This window comes from Uranotaenia lowii, chromosome 1 (assembly GCF_029784155.1).
Source record: "Uranotaenia lowii strain MFRU-FL chromosome 1, ASM2978415v1, whole genome shotgun sequence".
Taxonomy (NCBI): domain Eukaryota; kingdom Metazoa; phylum Arthropoda; class Insecta; order Diptera; family Culicidae; genus Uranotaenia; species Uranotaenia lowii.
The window spans coordinates 148962756-148987333 of record NC_073691.1 but is presented as its reverse complement, the minus strand read 5'-3'; the positions used below and the strand labels follow the sequence as shown (position 1 = coordinate 148987333).

The 24578-nt window shown below is 46.8% G+C and overlaps 1 protein-coding gene across 1 annotated transcript in view; it reads left to right on the top strand.

Moving 5' to 3' along the window:
- LOC129738018 (eukaryotic translation initiation factor 3 subunit D-like) overlaps window positions 1-24578 on the top strand; it is a 36335-nt gene that overhangs the window by 9832 nt on the left and 1925 nt on the right. The gene's annotated exons all lie outside the window — the stretch shown is intronic.

Below are 24578 nucleotides of genomic sequence, written 5' to 3'. Positions count from 1 at the left end.
CAAATTGAAAGTTGCGATCGGATCTCGCGTCACGAAAACTTTCCAACTCAAGGACATCTTTCCTAAAAGACATTTCAAGCCTGCTCATCGTTGATTGGCTGGTCGAAAATGACAAAAAAACACGGACGCCCCGCCCCTTGGTATGTTTTATTTTTCCCTTCCTTCGAAAGTATAAAAGTAAGGGGTCTCCGGCCGACCGGTTTCATTCTCAGTTTGCCTGTTGAGCATTTCGATCTGCGTACGGACCCCACCAGCGGTAATCCTATGCAGATATCGTTTTGCTGTTCAAACAGTGGCAAGTTGCCAATTGTTGCCATTGGCAACAAACCAATCCACATAACACAGCAGCCTCACATACTCATGCCACCAACACCACCCACGCCACACATCTCCTACCACACATCTCCTATCACCCACCTCCTACCACCCACCATCCACGCCACATGCCACTCACTACGTACACCCACGCCACACATCACCTGTCACCCACCATCTCTTTATTCCACCCACGCCACTCGCCTTCCCCGCCATCTGCCACCCAGGCTACACATTACCCACGCCACACACCACTCTCGTCACCTACCACCCACACACCACCTACCACCCATGCCACACCACCTACCACCCATGCCACACGCCACTTACCACCCATGCCACACACCACCTACCACCCATGCCACACACCACCTACCACCCTCGCCACCTACCACCCTCGCCACCTACCACCCTCGCCACCTACCACCCACGACACCTACCACCCATTCCACACACAACTTACTACCAACGCCACACCACCCACCACCCAAGCGACCAACTTGCATTGAAAAGACAAGACTCTTTCAAAGATATTTTGGCCCTGAAAAGGGCCGTTTGTTGAGTTGATAATCATCTAATATCTAGAATTATCAATAATCCCACCTTGAAACGTCGTTTTACGCTAGTGATTGCTGGACGGAAAAAGAATTGACTTAGAGGGAATGATAAATTTTGGTATCAATTTTTCAAAAGAGCTTATGAGTCAAATGTAAATAAATCGAGTAATCAGCTGAGTTCATAAGTAAGATTTTCCTCGGAAACTCATGAAGCTGTAAAATTTTAAACGCAATTTTCTCGAACAGCGATATTGGCACTATCGCCCTTTACAAAAATCGATACCGAATTGATACTGATTCAGAAGAGACGCATGAGGCAGAACTTTCAGAGAGATTTTTCTCTTCTTTTGCACTGAGTCAAGCGTTTCTATCAAAGGCAGCGGTGAAAAAGCTCAAAATTTCGGCACTGATAGGTACTAGTTAGCTTGCAAGCGTTTGATTTTAATGTTGAAGAAATCGTTGCCTATTCATAGGCGTTTAATACTATGCGTTTCTTTGCTACGGATAGTTTGCATGCAAGAGAGTATTTTGCGTTCTTCTGTGCCTATCAAAACATATTGATCATAGTTATTATGTGTAAAATTAAAAAAAAAACACTTTGCTGTCACAAGTTTGACCTATGGTATCAATGTTTAAAAAACGTCGTTTTTAGCACGACCATTGTACTGACTCTAAATAATTCACCAAATTGCATGCATGCATTCACGAGAATTGCATATTAGACAATAAATGTACATACTTGATATATATTTACGCACATTTTATGTGCGTCATCTTTTTTTAGAGTTAAGCGTATGGATGAAAAGGATCAGTTGTTGATTTAGTAGGTTGTTTATTAAAATTTGAATGAAAAACTGTGTTGTATAAAAAAGTATTGCTTCAATTTTTGTCTTTTTTATGCAGCGTTTTTTTTTAATCCAAACGTTGAATAAAAGAAAAAACAGATTCAAAATTCCTTATTTAAGAACACTTGATTTATTAAATGTCAGCACTATCATTAGAAGCTTTCTCGCAGGCGTTTGATACTGAGCTTGCATATAATTTGCTTAGTAACAAAACTTCAATTTCTAAGCCATGGGTCTTGACACCACTTATATGTACATTATTGTACATGCTTATATTTATTTCGCCTTTAGTTATGCAACTGAATAGTGCTGAACAATGTTTTTAACGGCCAACCATTTGTTTGAAATTGATCAACTTTACTCAAAAAATTTAAATTTATTACGAAAAATACATTGCCACAAGATAGGCTGTCGTAATTCTACGTTAACATTACGGTCGTGTCTCATATACAACCTCTTAAACTTTTTTTCGCCAAATCACGCAAGGAGATTCCAGGATTATTGTGAACTGATCGAAATACTTTTGCTCGCAGCTTCCAGTCATATGTTCCACTTTTACGCCTGGATTGTTTTGTTCGATCCACCGTAAGGTTTTCCCGGTAACGTTGCAGCACCGAATTTACAGTCGATTTTGGATATTTAAGGAATTTCGCGATCTTTACCCCTGACCACGTCGGTTTCTCTACGTGAGTGTGCAGAATTTTCTCTCGCCTTATGATATCTAAATTTATTATCGTAAATCAATAAAAATAAGAAACATTTATTTATGATTTTTATAGCGTAGCAAAATTGTAATTTATAATTTTGCAGTTTAAATTGATTAATACTTGAACTAAACTAGCTATACTATTTTACAAAAACGGACTTTAGAACCCACGAATTTTAAGTTCAAGGAAGAATTTTGATTTAAAATTTAAATTGCAAATTTCGAAAGAAATTTGAAAATGAACGATGTAATTTTTGTAGTAGCGAACTTTTTTTAAAATATTTTAGCATGATTCAGTTCTGAAAATTTCATACATAATTTACACAGATCTATTTTTTGCAAAATAAAATATTTTTGCATTAAAAAATACTCAACGTTTTTATGGTTCACTCAGTAGGTAGATGATTTGCTTTGTATTGCAGAAAATGTGGATTTGATTTCAGTGAAAAAAGTTTCAGTTAATTGTTCAACATATATTTTTATTTTGAGTCTCTTTTTTGGGGTTAAATTATCAACAAATAACTGTTCCAGTTAGTAATAAAGTTATAACAAATTTTGTAGTGTTTAATTGGAAATAACCCCTATATTAGGGAGAAACATTTTATGAGTTTGTGCTAACACATGCTAAGCTAAGTGTAACTCTAAGGATATATGAAAAAACCAATTTCAAAAGTGTACGAATAAGGTTTTAAAAATCAAAGAGACTTAACAGTCAACATAAAATTGTTTTTAACCATAAGCTTAGTTATAAAATGCAGATTACAATAAATAAATCCATTGTTTTAAAAATTGATTTTGCCGTCTTGAATTCAAATCATTTGTCAGATTCTATCAAATCTAGAGATATTGGGTTTTACTAAGTTTTGAGCTATTTAAATCAATCATTGTTAACTAATAAACCGACAACCCCTTTTAAAAAACAAAAACTTATTTGAAATCTTTTTATTATCCTTCATTTCATGGAGGGTTCGTATTACTTAGCATTTCTAGTTTCAAAGAAACAATACTTGAAATAAAAAAATCCTGAAGTGTTAAAAAACCAATAGAAAAAAAATATAACTATTTTTGACATCATTGAAGAACATTTATGACAATTTGGTATCAAAGATTCGAATGGCATTAACAACATTGTTGGAGACTGCGATTTTTTTTTACGTATGCATTGGAAAAAAATATGATTTATTTTGATTTTTAAAAAATCCAAAATATCTTTTAATTCTCATATTTTACCATACTGTGATGTATAAACTTAAAGGACGCTACAGTTTTCTCAGAAGTTTAAACTACTCGTGGTCTTCGAAAACGTTGATCATTGATTCGAAACCTTCGATTTAAGTATCTTGGAAAAGTTCTTAAATGATGATAACAAATTTCAAAAATTAACCCTTGAATTTCAAAAACTAGACCTAACAGAAAAAAAAACCAAACTGCATATTTGGGTATGTCGCCTTAAAAACGGTCAAAATCAGCTAAACCCTCTTCAAACGGAAAGACGTAAATTTTGTAGCCTTGTACCATCAAAAAGAAAGTAGTAAAAATAATCAATTTTATCGCTATATTTCGTTATTTTGTTCAAATACTTTACTCGAAACACAAATATACATATATATTTTAGGCTCGTAAAACAGTGTTACTAAAATTTCATATGACTATTTAATTTCACGATTTTGTCAAGATTTTCGCAAATTTTCAAAGAAATCTCAACATATCCAAGCTTTAAAAACTGTAATTCGAAATTTTCTGGATAAATTATGACCAGTTATCAAAAAGTGTTAATTTTGAAAGCACAACTTAAAAAAAATGATTTGACTCCGTGATAGTATTTTTTTAAACAGTGTGAAATATTGCCATGACAAGACGACTAATCATTAAGATATCATATCTTTCTTATTAAAAATATAGCATATTTGAAGCATCTTTGTTCTGGTAACCCAGAAATTGTGTATGTTCGTTTATGAAACGGTATTAAACTGGCAGTCAAAACGGGAAGATCGATTTAGATATTCTCTACAATTCAAGAGAACATTAACTTTGCGCCTTAACCAATTCAATTTCTTCTAGCTTTGGAGCTGTTGTTGAACTGTTGATTTTTTTTTGCGATTTTCACCTAACTTAGCTCCAATTCAACTTCAAGGTCACCAGAAAGTTCACTGTTTTTGGCACAATGTTGTAACTTGCGCTTGCCAAATTTTTAACACCTTTTTGTTAAAGGGTGGTACGACCCAAATTTGGTCAAGGGAAAACGCGTGTAAATCGGTGAAATCGTTTATTTAAAAAATCAAATTAAATTTCTTTTTCAAGTTTAATTAGTATAAAATTCAGGAAAAATATTCAGTAAGGCTTCCGCTTTTCCAAATCCGAATTGCCGGGCCTTACGCTTAACCCCTGCCATCAGATTTTGTACAGCTACCTTGTCCACCTTCTTCGCCGCAGAAAGCCAGTTTGCCTTGAACTGCTGCTCGTCCTTAGCAGTTGTTTTGGTCTTCTTTAGGTTCCGCTTGACAACAGCCCAGTATTTCTGTGTTGGGAGGGTTCTTGTCTTTGGGAACCACCTGCACGTTGTTGGCGGCGTACCACTCCATGTCCTTTTTATCGTAATGGCAAGATGCCCAATCCGGCCAAAACAGTACGGAACAACCGTGTTTCTTCAGGAAAAGCAGCAGACGTTTATTCAAACACTCTTTCACGTAAATTTCTTGGTTGACAGTCCCGGAAGCTATGAAAATGCTGCTTTCAAGCCACAGGTACAGATGGCATGCCAAACCAGATATTTCTAGAGTTTGTTTTGATGCAGTCGTATAAACCACATGTCTTGTTTCGAGAAAATGGATTTTGAAGTTTTGTAACACATTTTCAATTCTAGTATTTAAAATATAGCTCAGAAATGTCCAAAAAATTTATATACGTTTTAAAAATAGATAAGAAATGTTCTAGTGTATTGGATACAAGCATAAATTTAGTAGTTCGAGAAAACATGCACTTACAACCTTTTGCATTATGTGCTTGGTGTTTACGTCGTTTTGTAAAATGATAAATTTAAGCCTTAAACATGATTTCTCTTGTCTAATACTTCACTGATTGCTGCTAACTGATTCAACTGCTTGCTAACATAATATGTCCCTTCTGTACAGGGGCGTAATAATTGGCATGTCATTTTCGGGCACTTTTTATTTGGCAGTGTTTGGCAAACCTTAAGACAAGCATTAAAGGAGGAGGACTTACTTTTGAATCCCTGGAGCATTGTCAGGACTTCCGTTGGGTGATATGCGCTCTACAGAATGGCACACGGCAGGTTGGGAACGGGCCCTGTCCAAGTAAGTACCCATACTCCAGTGAAATAATTTCCTTTCAACCGCTGCAGCAGCCTGGAATAGGCGCTTTGTGGTTATTTGATCGATTTTCTGTTTGCCTGGAACTCTTACAAACAATTTCCGTCGAAAAATCTAAACATTACTGTACTTTACACCACATTTTCTTTTAAAATACAAAAGATTGCTTGAACCGAACTGCCGAACTGTTGTTTTGCGACTTTTTGCATGCACGCCAATTTAGTGCGATGCAAATAGTCGTTAAAAACAAATTACACTTGAAAATAAGAAAGTCTTTATAGTCTGAAATTCAAATAATGTTCTAAAATTTATTTTTTTATCAAATGACACCAAATTTTTACCAAATGTAGAATACATGTATTTCAATCGTTTGCACTAAATAACTCAATTTTGTTTATGTTGGTTCATACGACCTAATCAAAACAAACTCTAGATTTCTTCGCGAACTTTGACAGTTTCGCTACCTTTCCCCTTTCTTTTGCCGTATAAAACTCCTGTCCCGGAAGCTGCTTTTAGTCGGCTTTGATGTAAGTTTCGTCGTCCATTACCACGCAGTCAAACTTCGTCAGCATCGTCGTGTACAGCCTCCGGGATCGCGCTTTGGCCGTCGTATTTTGTTTATCATCGCGATTTGGAGTCACTACCTTCTTGTAAGTCGGTAGTTCGGCTCGTTTTTTGGCTCGATGCACGGTTGTACACGATGCACCCAGCTTATTTGCGGCATCTCGGAGAGAGAGGTTAGAGTTTCGCTTGAAACTACCGGCAACTCTCTTTGTCGTCTCAGCGGCTTCCGGTTTTCGATTTCCCCCCGACCCAGACTTCCTGGCTGTCGACAAACGTTCCCCAAACACTATAATTACATTTTTAACGGTTGATTTGGCAACTTTTAGCGATTTAGCCAGCTTTGCGTGCGAGTAGCTCGGATTTTGATACGCTGCTCTTTTTCCTTGGACGGCATTTTGACAACTGAAGAGTGAATTCCAAAATCAAAATAGGAGCAACATTCTACACACACACACCTTCAAAATGAGGGGTGTTCAGGTTTTTTAAATGCAAAATTGAAAGAAATACGTCAAGTTGATATTGACCAAATTTGGACCGTATCACCCTTTATGTTTCTTGGAGCTTTTGTATAGAAAAAGATATGTGTCTTAAAATTTAAATCTTAAGTGTTTGTTCTTAAAATAAAGCTGTTCCTTTCCGCCGATACGCCTTTAAAAAAATTGCCAAAAAAACAATTGATTAGCATCTCTATAAGAAAAACAGATTTTTCGTTTTTTTCCGACAAGTAAACCTAATTGAATTCTCAGAAAGAAAAAAAATCGCTTTCCATTGTGCACACTCAATTTTCCGGCGACCACTCCAACCAGGTGTTCACCATTTGAGCAAATTTCACAAAGCACCATTACTCGCTTGTCTCGATTAGGTTTTTTCCATCTTATCGGTCAAACAAATTTTGAACTTGAGCGGGCGCGGGCGACAAGGAACGATTTTCCGGTCGTCGCCTCGCCTTGCATTGTCTGTGATGGACGTTGGAAAATCACCAACAAGACAAGCCAAACTGACGATGTTAGATACTTAAGTGTTATTGCTAATGGAATGTTTACTTTTTTTCACAAACAGAGGCATAGGAAAGCAATTTTTTGGCTGCAATGTTTAATACATAGACCTTTTAGAACGACCTTTAGATTTCAGAGAATATGTTTCAATTTGAAAAAAAAACCCTCAAAATCGTCAATCGAAAAAAACAGTTATCATTAACAGTACGAACTATGACAATTATCCTGCTAATCTGGAATGCAACATTTAAGAAAAATCCGATTTAATCGAACAACGTTTCACAATTCAGCAGCAATCGTTCCATAAAGTCAAAACTAGCAACCGAACGTGCCTTGAGTAAGCTCAACCCAAGCCCAGTAATTTAATTAGAGTCGAAGATAATATTTTAATCTCATCATCAGGACCCGACATTTTCATGGCAAATAATTTTAATTAAATGCGGAACATCCAAAAAATTGAAATCACTCGCCACCGAATGAGATCAGGAGATTTACCCTCAGCCCCTCCCCCTTTTTCAAAAGCCGAGACATTCTTCTAAGGACAACAAAAGACCACCTCCATCTCCCTTCCTTTGCTAGGCACCGAAAAGTGGGCGGTTGGGTGCCCAGCCGAAAAGTTATTCAAACATCTGTTGGATCACTCCGCCCCACCTCCTCGCCGAGTCAAATCCTTCATGGAGATCCTGAAATTCCACGGAGAGTGAGAAGCACTTTCACACTTGAATTCACGCGCGTTCGAGGCGATTGACGCGCGGCGGTTGGAATTTTGCGGGCTGGCTCGGATTGTTCATATGAAAACGTCCTGAGCTGCTCCGGCATTCCGGTGATTGATAAGACCAACATCGACTTGACGACATGAAGGTGATGGTGTCCGTCGTTGTCGTCGTCCTTTGTTGGGTGCTAAATTTCAATCGACATAGGAGTTTGGGAAGAATTCTTCTCCAATGAAAAGCCGAACACCATTTGTGAGGCAGTTGAACGTGATTGAAAAATTTGGCATCAAGGTGAGTATGAATTCTAATTACAAACTTATACGTAAGTCACTACATTGGAACAGGTGGTCACTTAGTTGTCGAAACTATACGAACTTTCCCCGGCAGTCATTCTATATTTTATAGTAATTTTTAATGGTAATTTATTCCTAAAACAGATTTTATACAGAAAAATCAACTTAATGAACCGGGAGTTCTTAGAAGGCCATGTATAAGGGTGGCGACGTGTTTTGCCTTTCTTACAGAAAAGTATAGCGAGCACTCAGTTATATATACCAATCGACTCAGCTCGATGAGAAGTCAGTTAATTTGTATGATCCAATTGGAATGATGTTGACACATTTTCTGCTATTCCGTTTTACAATTTGGTTCAATTAAGTCTTAAAAAATTGGAATACGAACCGTAGCAACCGTACGAACCGTAGGAACTGTTAAAACCGTAGGAACCATACAAACCGCAGGAACCGTAGGAACCGTATAAACCGTACGAGACGCACGAACAGTACGAACCGCAGGAACAGTACGAACCGTAGAAACCGTACGAACCGTAGGAACCGTACGAACCGCAGGAACAGTACGAACCGTAGAAACCGTACGAACCGTAGAAACCGTACGAACCGCAGGAAACGTACGAACCGTAGGAACCGTACGAACCGTAGGAACCGTACGAACCGCAGGAACCGTACGAACCGCAGGAACAGTACGAACCGCAGGAGCCGTAGGAACCGTACGAACCGTAGGAACCGTATTAACCGTACCAGACGCACGAACAGTAGGAACCGTACGAACCGTAGGAACCGCAGGAACCGTAGGAACCGTACGAACCGCAGGAACAGTACGAACCGTAGAAACCGTACGAACCGTAGGAACCGTTGTTGTCAAAACATTAAACAGCTGTTTTTGGCTGAAAGCATAACAGTTGAAATAATGAACGGGAAAATGATGATTGCCGCGATTTTGAACCTCTCAGCCAAGCAAAATCGTACTATCTGCTGTCCAGTGCAATCCGGACACAAGAAAAGGCAATCCGGATGTGAAGAACCGAATGAAGAAATCTAGAAGGGAGAACAAAATGACAGCTGCATGTAAACATTGCGCTCGTTCGCACTAAAGCCCTAAAATAAAAGTGCGGCAGACTCAATTTCTCACTGATTTGGTAGCACTGAAAAAGCTTCTATAATCTTTCAACACTGCCAATAACGTAAACATTCGCATGACTTCTTGTTGATGTGCAGCTGTGTTGCAGATTGTGAAGTTGATTTTCGTTTAGTGAATATTATTTAATTTGTTCTCCGTTGTGTCAATTGTTAAAATAAAAATGAAGTGCTTCATTCCATTTTGCTCCAATGAATTTTCTCTGCATTCTTGATTAATTTCAATTAAAAAATTTAAAGTCTCAGTCACACAGATTACATTACCTCCCACGAATTTGAAAAGGTAAAAATGGTTATGCTCGATTGGAACGACTTTTGACAGTTCGATTGGAACTCCGCGGTGACAGTCTGCCGCACTTTTATTTTAGGGCTTTAGTTCGCACGCATACCTACGTATGGAATAATTTTGTTTTCAGCACTTTGTTCTGATAAACATTGAAAAAAACCCCAAGTCATTTTGTCCCATTGCACAAATCATCGCAAGTCGGTCCCATATGGCTTAAATCATCGCATGTCGGTCCCACTGCCATAAGGGCCCAGCAAATGATTTTTAACATAATTAAAACGAAAAAACAAACCTTATAAAGCGAAAAACTTTAGTTTGCCGTTGCAGTGACAGATTCTGGTGATTACTTTGATTAAAAAGGCATACAAGTGGCGAATTCTCAACGGAACATTTTACGATTTTTCATTGCTATTTTTTCTCAATTCAACAAAAACGCAAATGGGACGGACTTGCTATGAGCGGCAGCGTAGTAACCGTACGAACGTACGAACCGTACGAACCGTACGAACCGTAGGAACCGTACGAACCGTAGGAACCGTACGAACCGTAAGAACCGTAGGAACCGTACGAACCGTAGGAACCGTAGGAACCGTACGAACCGTAGGAACCGTACGAACCGTAGGAACCGTACGAACCGTAGGAACCGTACGAACCGTACGAACCGTACGAACCGTAGGAACCGTACGAACCGTACGAACCGTAGGAACCGTAGGAACGGTACGAACCGTACGAACTGAGGAACCGTACGAACCGTAGGAACCGTACGAACCGTAGGAACCGTACGAACCGTACGAACCGTACGAACCGTACGAACCGTAGGAACCGTACGAACCGTACGAACCGTACGAACCGTAGGAACCGTACGAACCGTAGGAACCGTAGGAACCGTAGGAACCGTACGAACCGTAGGAACCGTACGAACCGTAGGAACCGTACGAACCGTACGAACCGTAGGAACCGTACGAACCGTAGGAACCGTACGAACCGTAAGAACCGTAGGAATCGTACGAACCGTAGGAACCGTAGGAACCGTACGAACCGTAGGAACCGTACGAACCGTACGAACCGTACGAACCGTAGGAACCGTACGAACCGTAGGAACCGTACGAACCGTAGGAACCGTACGAACCGTAAGAACCGTACGAACCGTACGAACCGTAGGAACCGTAGGAACCGTACGAACCGTAGGAACCGTACGAACCGTACGAACCGTAGGAACCGTACGAACCGTAGGAACCGTACGAACCGTACGAACCGTACGAACCGTAGGAACCGTAGGAACCGTACGAACCGTACGAACCGTAGGAACCGTACGAACCGTAGGAACGGTACGAACCGTACGAACTGAGGAACCGTACGAACCGTAGGAACCGTACGAACCGTAGGAACCGTACGAACCGTACGAACCGTACGAACCGTAGGAACCGTACGAACCGTACGAACCGTACGAACCGTAGGAACCGTACGAACCGTAGGAACCGTACGAACCGTAGGAACCGTACGAACCGTAGGAACCGTACGAACCGTACGAACCGTACGAACCGTAGGAACCGTAGGAACCGTACGAACCGTAGGAACCGTACGAACCGTAGGAACCGTACGAACCGTAGGAACCGTACGAACCGTAGGAACCGTAGGAACCGTACGAACCGTACGAACCGTACGAACCGTACGAACCGTAGGAACCGTACGAACCGTAGGAACCGTAGCAACCGTAGGAACCGTACGAACCGTAGGAACCATAGGAACCGTACGAACCGTACGAACCGTAGGAACCGTAGGAACCGTAGGAACCGTAGGAACCGTAGGAACCGTACGAACCGTAGGAACCGTACGAACCGTAGGAACCGTAGGAACCGTACGAACCGTAGGAACCGTACGAACCGTAGGAACCGTAGGAACCGTACGAACCGTAGGAACCGTACGAACCGTAGGAACCGTACGAACCGTACGAACCGTAGGAACCGTACGAACCGTAGGAACCGTAGGAACCGTAGGAACCGTACGAACCGTACGAACCGTACGAACCGTACGAACCGTACGAACCGTAGGAACCGTAGGAACCGTACGAACCGTACGAACCGTAGGAACCGTAGGAACCGTACGAACCGTACGAACCGTAGGAACCGTAGGAACCGTACGAACCGTAGGAACCGTAGGAACCGTACGAACCGTAGGAACCGTACGAACCGTACGAACCGTAGGAACCGTACGAACCGTAGGAACCGTACGAACCGTAGGAACCGTACGAACCGTACGAACCGTACAAACCGTATAGGAACCGTACGAACCGTAGGAACCGTAGCAACCGTAGGAACCGTACGAACCGTAGGAACCATAGGAACCGTACGAACCGTACGAACCGTACGAACCGTAGGAACCGTACTAACCGTACGAACCGTACGAACCGTAGGAACCGTACGAACCGTACGAACCGTACGAACCGTAGGAACCGTACGAACCGTAGGAACCGTACGAACCGTAGGAACCGTACGAACCGTAGGAACCGTACGAACCGTAGGAACCGTACGAACCGTACGAACCGTAGGAACCGTACGAACCGTAGGAACCGTACGAACCGTAGAAACCGTACGAACCGTACGAACCGTACGAACCGTAGGAACCGTACGAACCGTACGAACCGTAGGAACCGTACAAACCGTAGGAACCGTACGAACCGTAGGAACCGTACGAACCGTACGAACCGTAGGAACCGTACGAACCGTAGGAACCATAGGAACCGTACGAACCGTACGAACCGTACGAACCGTAGGAACCGTACGAACCGTAGGAACCGTACGAACCGTACGAACCGTAGGAACCGTACGAACCGTAGGAACCGTACGAACCGTAGGAACCGTAGGAACCGTACGAACCGTAGGAACCGTACGAACCGTAGGAACCGTACGAACCGTAAGAACCGTAGGAACCGTACGAACCGTAGGAACCGTACGAACCGTAGGAACCGTACGAACCGTACGAACCGTACGAATACGGTCTGGTTTCTACGGTTCGTACGGATCGAACCGTAGAAACCAGACCGTATTTTTTCTCAATTCAACAAAAACGCAAATGGGACGGACTTGCTATGAGCGGCAGCGTAGTAACCGTACGAACGTACGAACCGTACGAACCGTACGAACCGTACGAACCGTAGGAACCGTACGAACCGTAAGAACCGTAGGAACCGTACGAACCGTAGGAACCGTAGGAACCGTACGAACCGTAGGAACCGTACGAACCGTACGAACCGTACGAACCGTAGAAACCAGACGAACCGTAGGAACCGTACGAACCGTACGAACCGTAGGAACCGTACGAACCGTACGAACCGTACGAACCGTAGGAACCGTACGAACCGTACGAACCGTACGAACCGTACGAACCGTACGAACCGTAGGAACCGTACGAACCGTAGGAACCGTACGAACCGTACGAACCGTACGAACCGTAGGAACCGTACGAACCGTAGGAACCGTACGAACCGTAGGAACCGTAGGAACCGTACGAACCGTAGGAACCGTACGAACCATACGAACCTTAGGAACCCTACGAACAGTACGAATCGTAGGAATCGTACGAAACGTACGAACCCTCGGAACCGTACGAACCGTAGGAACCGTAGGAACCGTACGAACCGTAGGAACCGTAGGAACCGTACGAACCGTAGAAACCGTAGGAACCGTAGGAACCGTAGGAACCGTACGAACCGTAGGAACCGTAGGAACCGTACGAACCGTACGAACCGTAGGAACTGTACGAACCGTACGAACCGTACGAACCGTACGAACCGTAGGAACCGTACGAACCGTAGGAACCGTACGAACCGTACGAACCTTAGGAACCCTACGAACAGTACGAATCGTAGGAATCGTACGAAACGTACGAACCCTCGGAACCGTACGAACCGTAGGAACCGTAGGAACCGTACGAACCGTAGGAACCGTAGGAACCGTACGAACCGTAGAAACCGTAGGAACCGTAGGAACCGTAGGAACCGTACGAACCGTAGGAACCGTAGGAACCGTACGAACCGTAGAAACCGTAGGAACCGTAGGAACCGTAGGAACCGTACGAACCGTAGGAACCGTAGGAACCGTACGAACCGTACGAACCGTAGGAACCGTACAAACCGTAGGAACCGTACGAACCGTACGAACCGTAGGAACCGTACGAACCGTACGAACCGTAGAAACCAGACGAACCGTAGGAACCGTACGAACCGTACGAACCGTACGAACCGTAGGAACCGTACGAACCGTAGGAACCGTACGAACCGTAGGAACCGTACGAACCGTAGGAACCGTACGAACCGTACGAATACGGTCTGGTTTCTACGGTTCGTACGGTTCGAACCGTAGAAACCAGACCGTATTTTTTCTCAATTCAACAAAAACGCAAATGGGACGGACTTGCTATGAGCGGCAGCGTAGTAACCGTACGAACGTACGAACCGTACGAACCGTACGAACCGTAGGAACCGTACGAACCGTAGGAACCGTACGAACCGTAAGAACCGTAGGAACCGTACGAACCGTAGGAACCGTAGGAACCGTACGAACCGTAGGAACCGTACGAACCGTACGAACCGTACGAACCGTAGAAACCAGACGAACCGTAGGAACCGTACGAACCGTACGAACCGTAGGAACCGTACGAACCGTACGAACCGTACGAACCGTAGGAACCGTACGAACCGTACGAACCGTACGAACCGTAGGAACCGTACGAACCGTACGAACCGTACGAACCGTACGAACCGTACGAACCGTAGGAACCGTACGAACCGTAGGAACCGTACGAACCGTACGAACCGTACGAACCGTAGGAACCGTACGAACCGTAGGAACCGTACGAACCGTAGGAACCGTAGGAACCGTACGAACCGTAGGAACCGTACGAACCGTACGAACCTTAGGAACCCTACGAACAGTACGAATCGTAAGAATCGTACGAAACGTACGAACCCTCGGAACCGTACGAACCGTAGGAACCGTAGGAACCGTACGAACCGTAGGAACCGTAGGAACCGTACGAACCGTAGAAACCGTAGGAACCGTAGGAACCGTAGGAACCGTACGAACCGTAGGAACCGTAGGAACCGTACGAACCGTACGAACCGTAGGAACTGTACGAACCGTAGGAACCGTACGAACCGTACGAACCGTAGGAACCGTACGAACCGTAGGAACCGTACGAACCGTACGAACCTTAGGAACCCTACGAACAGAACGAATCGTAGGAATCGTACGAAACGTACGAACCCTCGGAACCGTACGAACCGTAGGAACCGTAGGAACCGTACGAACCGTAGGAACCGTAGGAACCGTACGAACCGTAGAAACCGTAGGAACCGTAGGAACCGTAGGAACCGTACGAACCGTAGGAACCGTAGGAACCGTACGAACCGTAGAAACCGTAGGAACCGTAGGAACCGTACGAACCGTAGGAACCGTAGGAACCGTACGAACCGTACGAACCGTAGGAACCGTACGAACCGTAGGAACCGTACGAACCGTACGAACCGTAGGAACCGTACGAACCGTACGAACCGTACGAACCGTAGAAACCAGACGAACCGTAGGAACCGTACGAACCGTACGAACCGTACGAACCGTAGGAACCGTACGAACCGTAGGAACCGTACGAACCGTACGAACCGTACGAACCGTACGAACCGTACGAACCGTACGAACCGTAGGAACCGTACGAACCGTAGGAACCGTACGAACCGTACGAACCGTACGAACCGTAGGAACCGTACGAACCGTAAGAACCGTACGAACCGTAGGAACCGTAGGAACCGTACGAACCGTAGGAACCGTACGAACCGTACGAACCTTAGGAACCCTACGAACCGTACGAACCGTAGGAATCGTACGAAACGTACGAACCCTCGGAACCGTACGAACCGTAGGAACCGTAGGAACCGTACGAACCGTAGAAACCGTAGGAACCGTACGAACCGTAGAAACCGTAGGAACCGTACGAACCGTACGAACCGTAGGAACCGTAGGAACCGTACGAACCGTACGAACCGTAGGAATTGTACGAACCGTAGGAACCGTAGGAACCGTACGAACCGTACGAACCGTAGGAACCGTACGAACCGTAGGAACCGTAGGAACCGTACGAACCGTAGGAACCGTAGGAACCGTACGAACCGTACGAACCATAGGAACCGTAGGAACCGTACGAACCGTACGAACCGTACGAACCGTAGGAACCGTACGAACCGTAGGAACCGTAGGAACCGTACGAACCGTACGAACCGTAGGAACCGTACGAACCGTAGGAACCGTACGAACCGTACGAACCGTACGAACCGTAGGAACCGTAGGAACCGTACGAACCGTAGGAACCGTACGAACCGTAGGAACCGTACGAACCGTAGGAACCGTAGGAACCGTACGAACCGTACGAACCGTAGGAACCGTAGGAACCGTACGAACCGTACGAACCGTACGAACCGTACCAACCGTAGGAACCGTACGAACCGTAGGAACCGTACGAACCATAGGAACCGTAGGAACCGTACAAACCGTACGAACCGTACGAACCGTAGGAACCGTAGGAACCGTACGAACCGTAGGAACTGTAGGAACTGTACGAACCGTAGGAACCGTACGAACCGTAGGAACCGTACGAACCGTACGAACCGTACGAACCGTAGGAACCGTATGAACCGTACGAACCGTACGAACCGTAGGAACCGTAGGAACCGTACGAACCGTAGGAACCGTACGAACCGTACGAAGCGTAGGAACCGTACGAAGCGTAGGAACCGTACGAACCGTACGAACCGTACGAACCGTAGGAACCGTACGAACCGTACGAACCGTAGGAACCGTACGAACCGTAGGAAACGTACGAACCGTAGGAACCGTACGAACCGTAGGAACCGTAGCAACCGTAAGAACCGTAGGAACCGTACGAACCGTACGAACCGTAGGAACCGTACGAACCGTAGGAACCGTACGAACCGTAGGAACCGTAGGAACCGTACGAACCGTAGGAAACGTAGGAACCGTACGAACCGTAGGAGCCGTACGAACCGTAGGAACCGTACGAACCGTACGAACCGTAGGAACCGTAGGAACAGTACGAACCGTAGGAACCGTACGAACCGTAGGAACCGTACAAACCGTACGAACCGTAGGAACCGTACGAACCGCTGGAACCGTACGAACCGTACGAACCGTAGGAACCGTACGAACCACAGGAACCGTACGAACCGTAGGAACCGTACGAACCGTACGAACCGTAGGAACCGTACGAACCGTTGGAACCGTACGAACCGTAGGAACCGTACGAACCGTACGAACCGTACGAACCGTAGGAACCGTACGAACCGTAGGAACCGTAGGAACCGTAGGAACCGTACGAACCGTAGGAACCGTACGAACCGTACGAACCGTAGGAACCGTACGAACCGTAGGAACCGTACGAACCGTAGGAACCGTACAAACCGTACGAACCGTAGGAACCGTACGAACCGTAGGAACCGTACGAACCGTACGAACCGTAGGAACCGTACGAACCGTAGGAACCGTAGGAACCGTAGGAACCGTACGAACCGTAGGAACCGTACGAACCGTACGAACCGTAGGAACCGTACGAACCGTAGGAACCTTACGAACCGTAGGAACCGTAGGAACCGTACGAACCGTACGAACCGTAGGAACCGTAGGAACCGTACGAACCGTAGGAACCGTATGAACCGTACGAAGCGTAGGAACCGTAGGAACCGTAGGAACCGTACGAACCGTAGGAACCGTACGAACCGTAGGAACCGTACGAACCGTACGAACCGTAGGAACCGTACGAACCGTAGGAACCGTACGAACCGTAGGAACCGTAGGAACCGTACGAACCGTACGAACCGTACGAACCGTAGGAACCGTACGAACCGTACGAACCGTACGAACCGTAGGAACCGTACGAACCGTAGGAACCGTACGAACCGTAGGAACCGTACGAACCGTACGAACCGTAGGAACCTTACGAACCGTAGGAACCGTACGAACCGTAGGAACCGTACGAACCGTAGGAACCGTACGAACCGTAGGAACCGTACGAACCGTACGAACCGTATGAATCGTAGGAACCGTACGAACCGTAGGAACCGTACGAACCGTAGGAACCGTACGAACCGTAGGAACCGTAGGAACCGTACGAACCGTACGAACCGTAGGAACCGTAGGAACCGTACGAACCGTACGAACCGTACGAACCGTAGGAACCGTACGAACCGTAGGAACCGTAGGAACCGTACGAACCGTAGGAACCTTACGAACCGTAGGAACCGTAGGAACCGTACGAACCGTACGAACCGTAGGAACCGTAGGAACCGTACGAACCGTAGGAACCGTATGAACCGTACGAAGCGTAGGAACCGTAGGAACCGTAGGAACCGTACGAACCGTAGGAACCGTACGAACCGTAGGAACCGTACGAACCGTACGAACCGTAGGAACCGTACGAACCGTAGGAACCGTACGAACCGTAGGAACCGTAGGAACCGTACGAACCGTACGAACCGTACGAACCGTAGGAACCGTACGAACCGTACGAACCGTACGAACCGTAGGAACCGTACGAACCGTAGGAACCGTACGAACCGTACGAACCGTACGAACCGTATGAATCGTAGGAACCGTACGAACCGTAGGAACCGTACGAACCGTAGGAACCGTACGAACCGTACGAACCGTAGGAACCGTACGAACCGTAGGAACCGTACGAACCGTAGGAACCGTAGGAACCGTACGAACCGTACGAACCGTACGAACCGTAGGAACCGTACGAACCGTACGAACCGTACGAACCGTAGGAACCGTACGAACCGTAGGAACCGTAGGAACCGTACGAACCGTACGAACCATACGAACCGTAGGAACCGTAGGGACCGTACGAACCGTAGGAACCGTATGAACCGTACGAAGCGTAGGAACCGTAGGAACCGTACGAACCGTATGTACTGTAGGAACCGTACGAACCGTAGGAACCGCAGGAACCGTACGAACCGTAGGAACCGCATTAACTGTACGAACCGTACGAACCGTGGGAACCGTACGAACCGTAGGAACCGTACGAACCGTAGGAACCGTAGCAACCGTAAGAACCGTAGGAACCGTACGAACCGTACGAACCGTACGAATCGTACGAACCGTAGGAACCGTACGAACCGTAGGAACCGTACGAACCGTAGGAAACGTAGGAAACGTAGGAACCGTACGAACCGTACGAACCGTATTAACCGTAGGAACCGTACGAACCGTACGAACCGTACGAACCGTATGAATCGTAGGAACCGTACGAACCGTAGGAACCGTACGAACCGTAGGAACCGTACGAACCGTAGGAACCGTACGAACCGTACGAACCGTAGGAACCGTACGAACCGCAGGAACCGTACGAACCGTAAAACCGTAGGAACCGTACGAACCGTAGGAACCGTACGAACCGTAGGAACCGTACGAACCGTACGAACCGTAGGAACCGTTCGAACCGTAGGAACCGTACGAACCGTACGAACCGTAGGAACCGTACGAACCGTAGGAAACGTACGAACCGTAGGAACTGTAGCAACCGTAAGAACCGTAGGAACCGTACGAACCGTACGAACCGTAGGAACCGTACGAACCGTACGAACCGTACGAACCGTAGGAACCGTAGGAACCGTACAAACCGTAGGAGCCGTACGAACCGCAGGAACCGTAGGAACCGTACGAACCACAGGAACCGTAGGAACCGTAGGAACCGTACGAACCGTAGGAAACGTACGAACCGTAGGAACAGTACGAACCGTACGAACCGCAGGAACCGTACGAACCGTAGGAACCGTACGAACCGTAGGAAACGTAGGAAACGTAGGAACCGTACGAACCGTACGAACCGTATTAACCGTAGGAACCGTAGGAACCGTACGAACCGTAGGAACCGTACGAACCGTAGGAACCGTACGAACCGTACGAACCGTAGGAACCGTACGAACCGTAGGAACCGTAGGAACCGTACGAACCGTACGAACCGTACGAACCGTAGGAACCGTACAAACCGTAGGAACCGTAGGAACCGTACGAACCGCAGGAACCGTACGAACCGTAGGAACCGTTCGAACCGTAGGAACCGTACGAACCGTACGAACCGTAGGAACCGTACGAACCGTAGGAAACGTACGAACTGTAGGAACCGTAGCAACCGTAAGAACCGTAGGAACCGTACGAACCGTACGAACCGTAGGAACCGTACGAACCGTAGGAACCGTACGAACCGTAGGAACCGTATAAACCGTAGGAACCGTAGGAGCCGTACGAACCGAAGGAACCGTACGAACCGTAGGAACCGTACGAACCACAGGAACTGTAGGAACCGTACGAACCGTAGGAAACGTACGAACCGTAGGAACCGTAGCAACCGTAAGAACCGTAGGAACCGTACGTACCGCAGGAACCGTACGAACCGTAGGAACAGTACGAACCGTAGGAGCCGTAGGAGCCGTACGAACCGTACGAACCGCAGGAACAGTACGAACCGCAGGAGCCGTAGGAACCGTACGAACCGTAGGAACCGTATTAACCGTACCAGACGCACAAACAGTAGGAACCGTATTAACCGTAGGAACCGCAGGAACCGTAGGAACCGTACGAACCGCAGGAACAGTACGAACCGTAGAAACCGTACGAACCGTAGGAACCGTTGTTGTCAAAACATTAAACAGCTGTTTTTGGCTGAAAGCATAACAGTTGAAATAATGAACGGGAAAATGATGATTGCCGCGATTTTGAACCTCTCAGCCAAGCAAAATCGTACTATCTGCTGTCCAGTGCAATCCGGACACAAGAAAAGGCAATCCGGATGTGAAGAACCGAATGAAGAAATCTAGAAGGGAGAACAAAATGACAGCTACATGTAAACAATGCGCTCGTTCGCACGCATACCTACGTATGGAATAATTTTGTTTTCAGCACTTTGTTCTGATAAACATTGAAAAAAACCCCAAGTCATTTTGTCCCATTGCACAAATCATCGCAAGTCGGTCCCATATGGCTTAAATCATCGCATGTCGGTCCCACTGCCATAAGGGCCCAGCAAATGATTTTTAACATAATTAAAACGAAAAAACAAACCTTATAAAGCGAAAAACTTTAGTTTGCCGTTGCAGTGACAGATTCTGGTGATTACTTTGATTAAAAAGGCATACAAGTGGCGAATTCTCAACGGAACATTTTACGATTTTTCATTGCTGTTTTTTCTCAATTCAACAAAAACGCAAATGGGACGGACTTGCTATGAGCGGCAGCGTAGTAACCGTACGAACGTACGAACCGTACGAACCGTACGAACCGTACGAACCGTACGAACCGTAGGACCCGTAGGAACCGTACGAACCGTAGGAACCGTACGAACCGTAGGAACCGTAGGAACCGTACGAACCGTAGGAACCGTACGAACCGTAGGAACCGTACGAACCGTAGGAACCGTACGAACCGTAGGAACCGTAGGAACCTTACGAACCGTACGAACCGTAGGAACCGTACGAACCGTACGAACCGTACGAACCGTAGGAACCGTACGAACCGTACGAACCGTAGAAACCGTACGAACCGTAGGAACCGTACGAACCGTACGAACCGTAGGAACCGTACGAACCGTAGGAACCGTACGAACCGTAGGAACCGTAGGAACCGTACGAACCGTAGGAACCGTACGAACCGTAGGAACCGTAGGAACCGTACGAACCGTAGGAACCGTACGAACCGTAGGAACCGTACGAACCGTAGGAACCGTAGGAACCGTACGAACCGTAGGAACCGTACGAACCGTACGAACCGTAGGAACCGTACGAACCGTACGAACCGTAGGAACCGTACGAACCGTACGAACCGTACGAACCGTAGGAACCGTACGAACCGTACGAACCGTAGGAACCGTACGAACCGTAGGAACCGTACGAACCGTACGAACCGTAGGAACCGTACGAACCGTAGGAACCGTAGGAACCGTACGAACCGTACGAACCGTAGGAACCGTACGAACCGTACGAACCGTACGAACCGTACGAACCGTAGGAACCGTACGAACCGTACGAACCGTAGGAACCGTAAGAACCGTACGAACCGTACGAACCGTACGAACCGTAGGAACCGTACGAACCGTAGGAACCGTAGGAACCTTAGGAACCGTACGAACCGTACGAACCGTAGGAACCGTACGAACCGTACGAACCGTAGGAACCGTACAAACCGTACGAACCGTTCGAACCGTAAGAACCGTAGGAACCGTACAAACCGTAGGAACCGTTCGAACCGTAGGAACCGTACAAACCGTAGGAACCGTTCGAACCGTAGGAACCGTACGAACCGTACGAACCTTAGGAACCGTACAAACCGTAGGAACCGTTCGAACCGTACGAACCGTAGGAACCGTACGAACCGTAGGAACCGTACGAACCGTAGGAACCGTTCGAACCGTAGGAACCGTACGAACCGTAGGAACCGTTCGAACCGTAGGAACCGTACGAACCGTACGAACCGTAGGAACCGTAGGAACCGTACGAACCGTAGGAACCGTACGAACCGTAGGAACCGTAGGAACCGTACGAACCGTAGGAACCGTACGAACCGTAGGAACCGTACGAACCGTAGGAACCGTACGAACCGTACGAACCGTAGGAACCGTGCGAACCGTAGGAACCGTAGGAACCGTACGAACCGTAGGAACCGTAGGAACCGTACGAACCGTACGAACCGTACGAACCGTAGGAACCGTACGAACCGTAGGAACCGTACGAACCGTACGAACCGTACGAACCGTAGGAACCGTTCGAACCGTAGGAACCGTACGAACCGTAGGAACCGTACAAACCGTAGGAACCGTTCGAACCGTAGGAACCGTACAAACCGTAGGAACCGTTCGAACCGTAGGAACCGTACGAACCGTACGAACCGTAGGAACCGTACAAACCGTAGGAACCGTTCGAACCGTAGGAACCGTACGAACCGTAGGAACCGTAGGAACCGTACGAACCGTAGGAACCGTACGAACCGTAGGAACCGTAGGAACGGTACGAACCGTAGGAACCGTACGAACCGTACGAACCGTAGGAACCGTACGAACCGTAGGAACCGTACGAACCGTACGAACCGTAGGAACCGTAGAATTCGTACGAACCGTAGGAACCGTACGAACCGTAGGAACCGTACGAACCGTAGGAACCGTACGAACCGTACGAACCGTAGGAACCGTACGAACCGTAGGAATCGTACGAACCGTAGGAACCGTACGAACCGTACGAACCGTAGGAACCGTACAAACCGTAGGAACCGTTCGAACCGTAGGAACCGTACGAACCGTAGGAACCGTACGAACCGTAGGAACCGTACGAACCGTAGGAACCGTACGAACCGTACGAACCGTAGGAACCGTACAAACCGTAGGAACCGTTCGAACCGTAGGAACCGTACGAACCGTAGGAACCGTACGAACCGTAGGAACCGTTCGAACCGTAGGAACCGTACGAACCGTACGAACCGTACAAACCGTAGGAACCGTTCGAACCGTAAGAACCGTACGAACCGTAGGAACCGTACGAACCGTAGGAACCGTACGAACCGTTCGAACCGTAGGAACCGTACGAACCGTAGGAACCGTAGGAACCGTACGAACCGTAGGAACCGTACGAACCGTAGGAACCGTACGAACCGTAGGAACCGTACGAACCGTAGGAACCGTACGAACCGTAGGAACCGTAGGAACCGTTCGAACCGTAGGAACCGTACGAACCGCAGGAACCGTATTAACTGTACGAACCGTAGGAACCGTACGAACCGTACGAACTGCAGGAACCGTATTTACCGAACCGCAGGAACCGTAGAAACCGCAGGAACCGTACGAACCGCAGGAAACGTAGGAACCGTAGGAACAGTACGAACCGCAGGAGCCGTAGGAGCCTTACGAACCGTACGAACCGCAGGAACAGTACGAACCGCAGGAGCCGTAGGAACCGTACGAACCGTAGGAACCGTATTAACCGTACCAGACGCACGAACAGTAGGAACCGTACGAACCGTAGGAACCGCAGGAACCGTAGGAACCGTACGAACCGCAGGAACAGTACGAACCGTAGAAACCGTACGAACCGTAGGAACCGTTGTTGTCAAAACATTAAACAGCTGTTTTTGGCTGAAAGCATAACAGTTGAAATAATGAACGGGAAAATGATGATTGCCGCGATTTTGAACCTCTCAGCCAAGCAAAATCGTACTATCGTCCAGTGCAATCCGGACACAAAAAAAGGCAATCCGGATGTGAAGAACCGAATGAAGAAATCTAGAAGGGAGAACAAAATGACAGCTGCATATAAACATTGCGCTCGTTCGCACGCATACCTACGTATGGAATAACTCGAAACCCGAAAATCGTTTTTTTTTCTGACGGTTCCAGAGCCAAATCCGTAATCAAAAAAAAATACGCCATTATTAAAATAGATTGGATTCATTTAAAAAACTGTTGAAATTGCTACCATCCAGGGTTCCGAAATTCGCTCGCGATAGCTAATTTTCGCTCGTGATAGCGAATTTTCCGTCTGATGCATAGTTGCTAAGCGATCTTAGAATTTACGCCACCGGTGCCAGCCGAAATGTTTTAGGGCTGTCCCAACGGTAGATGCAAAACACGGTTTTCGACCACGCTAAAACATTTCGGCTGGCACCGGTGGCGTAAATTGCTGTTTTAGCACAGTTATCGATTTCGAAATTCCCAACAGTTATACGCCTTTGTTCCAAATTCATGCAAATTTGGAACAGGATTTCAAAATATACGACAGACCGA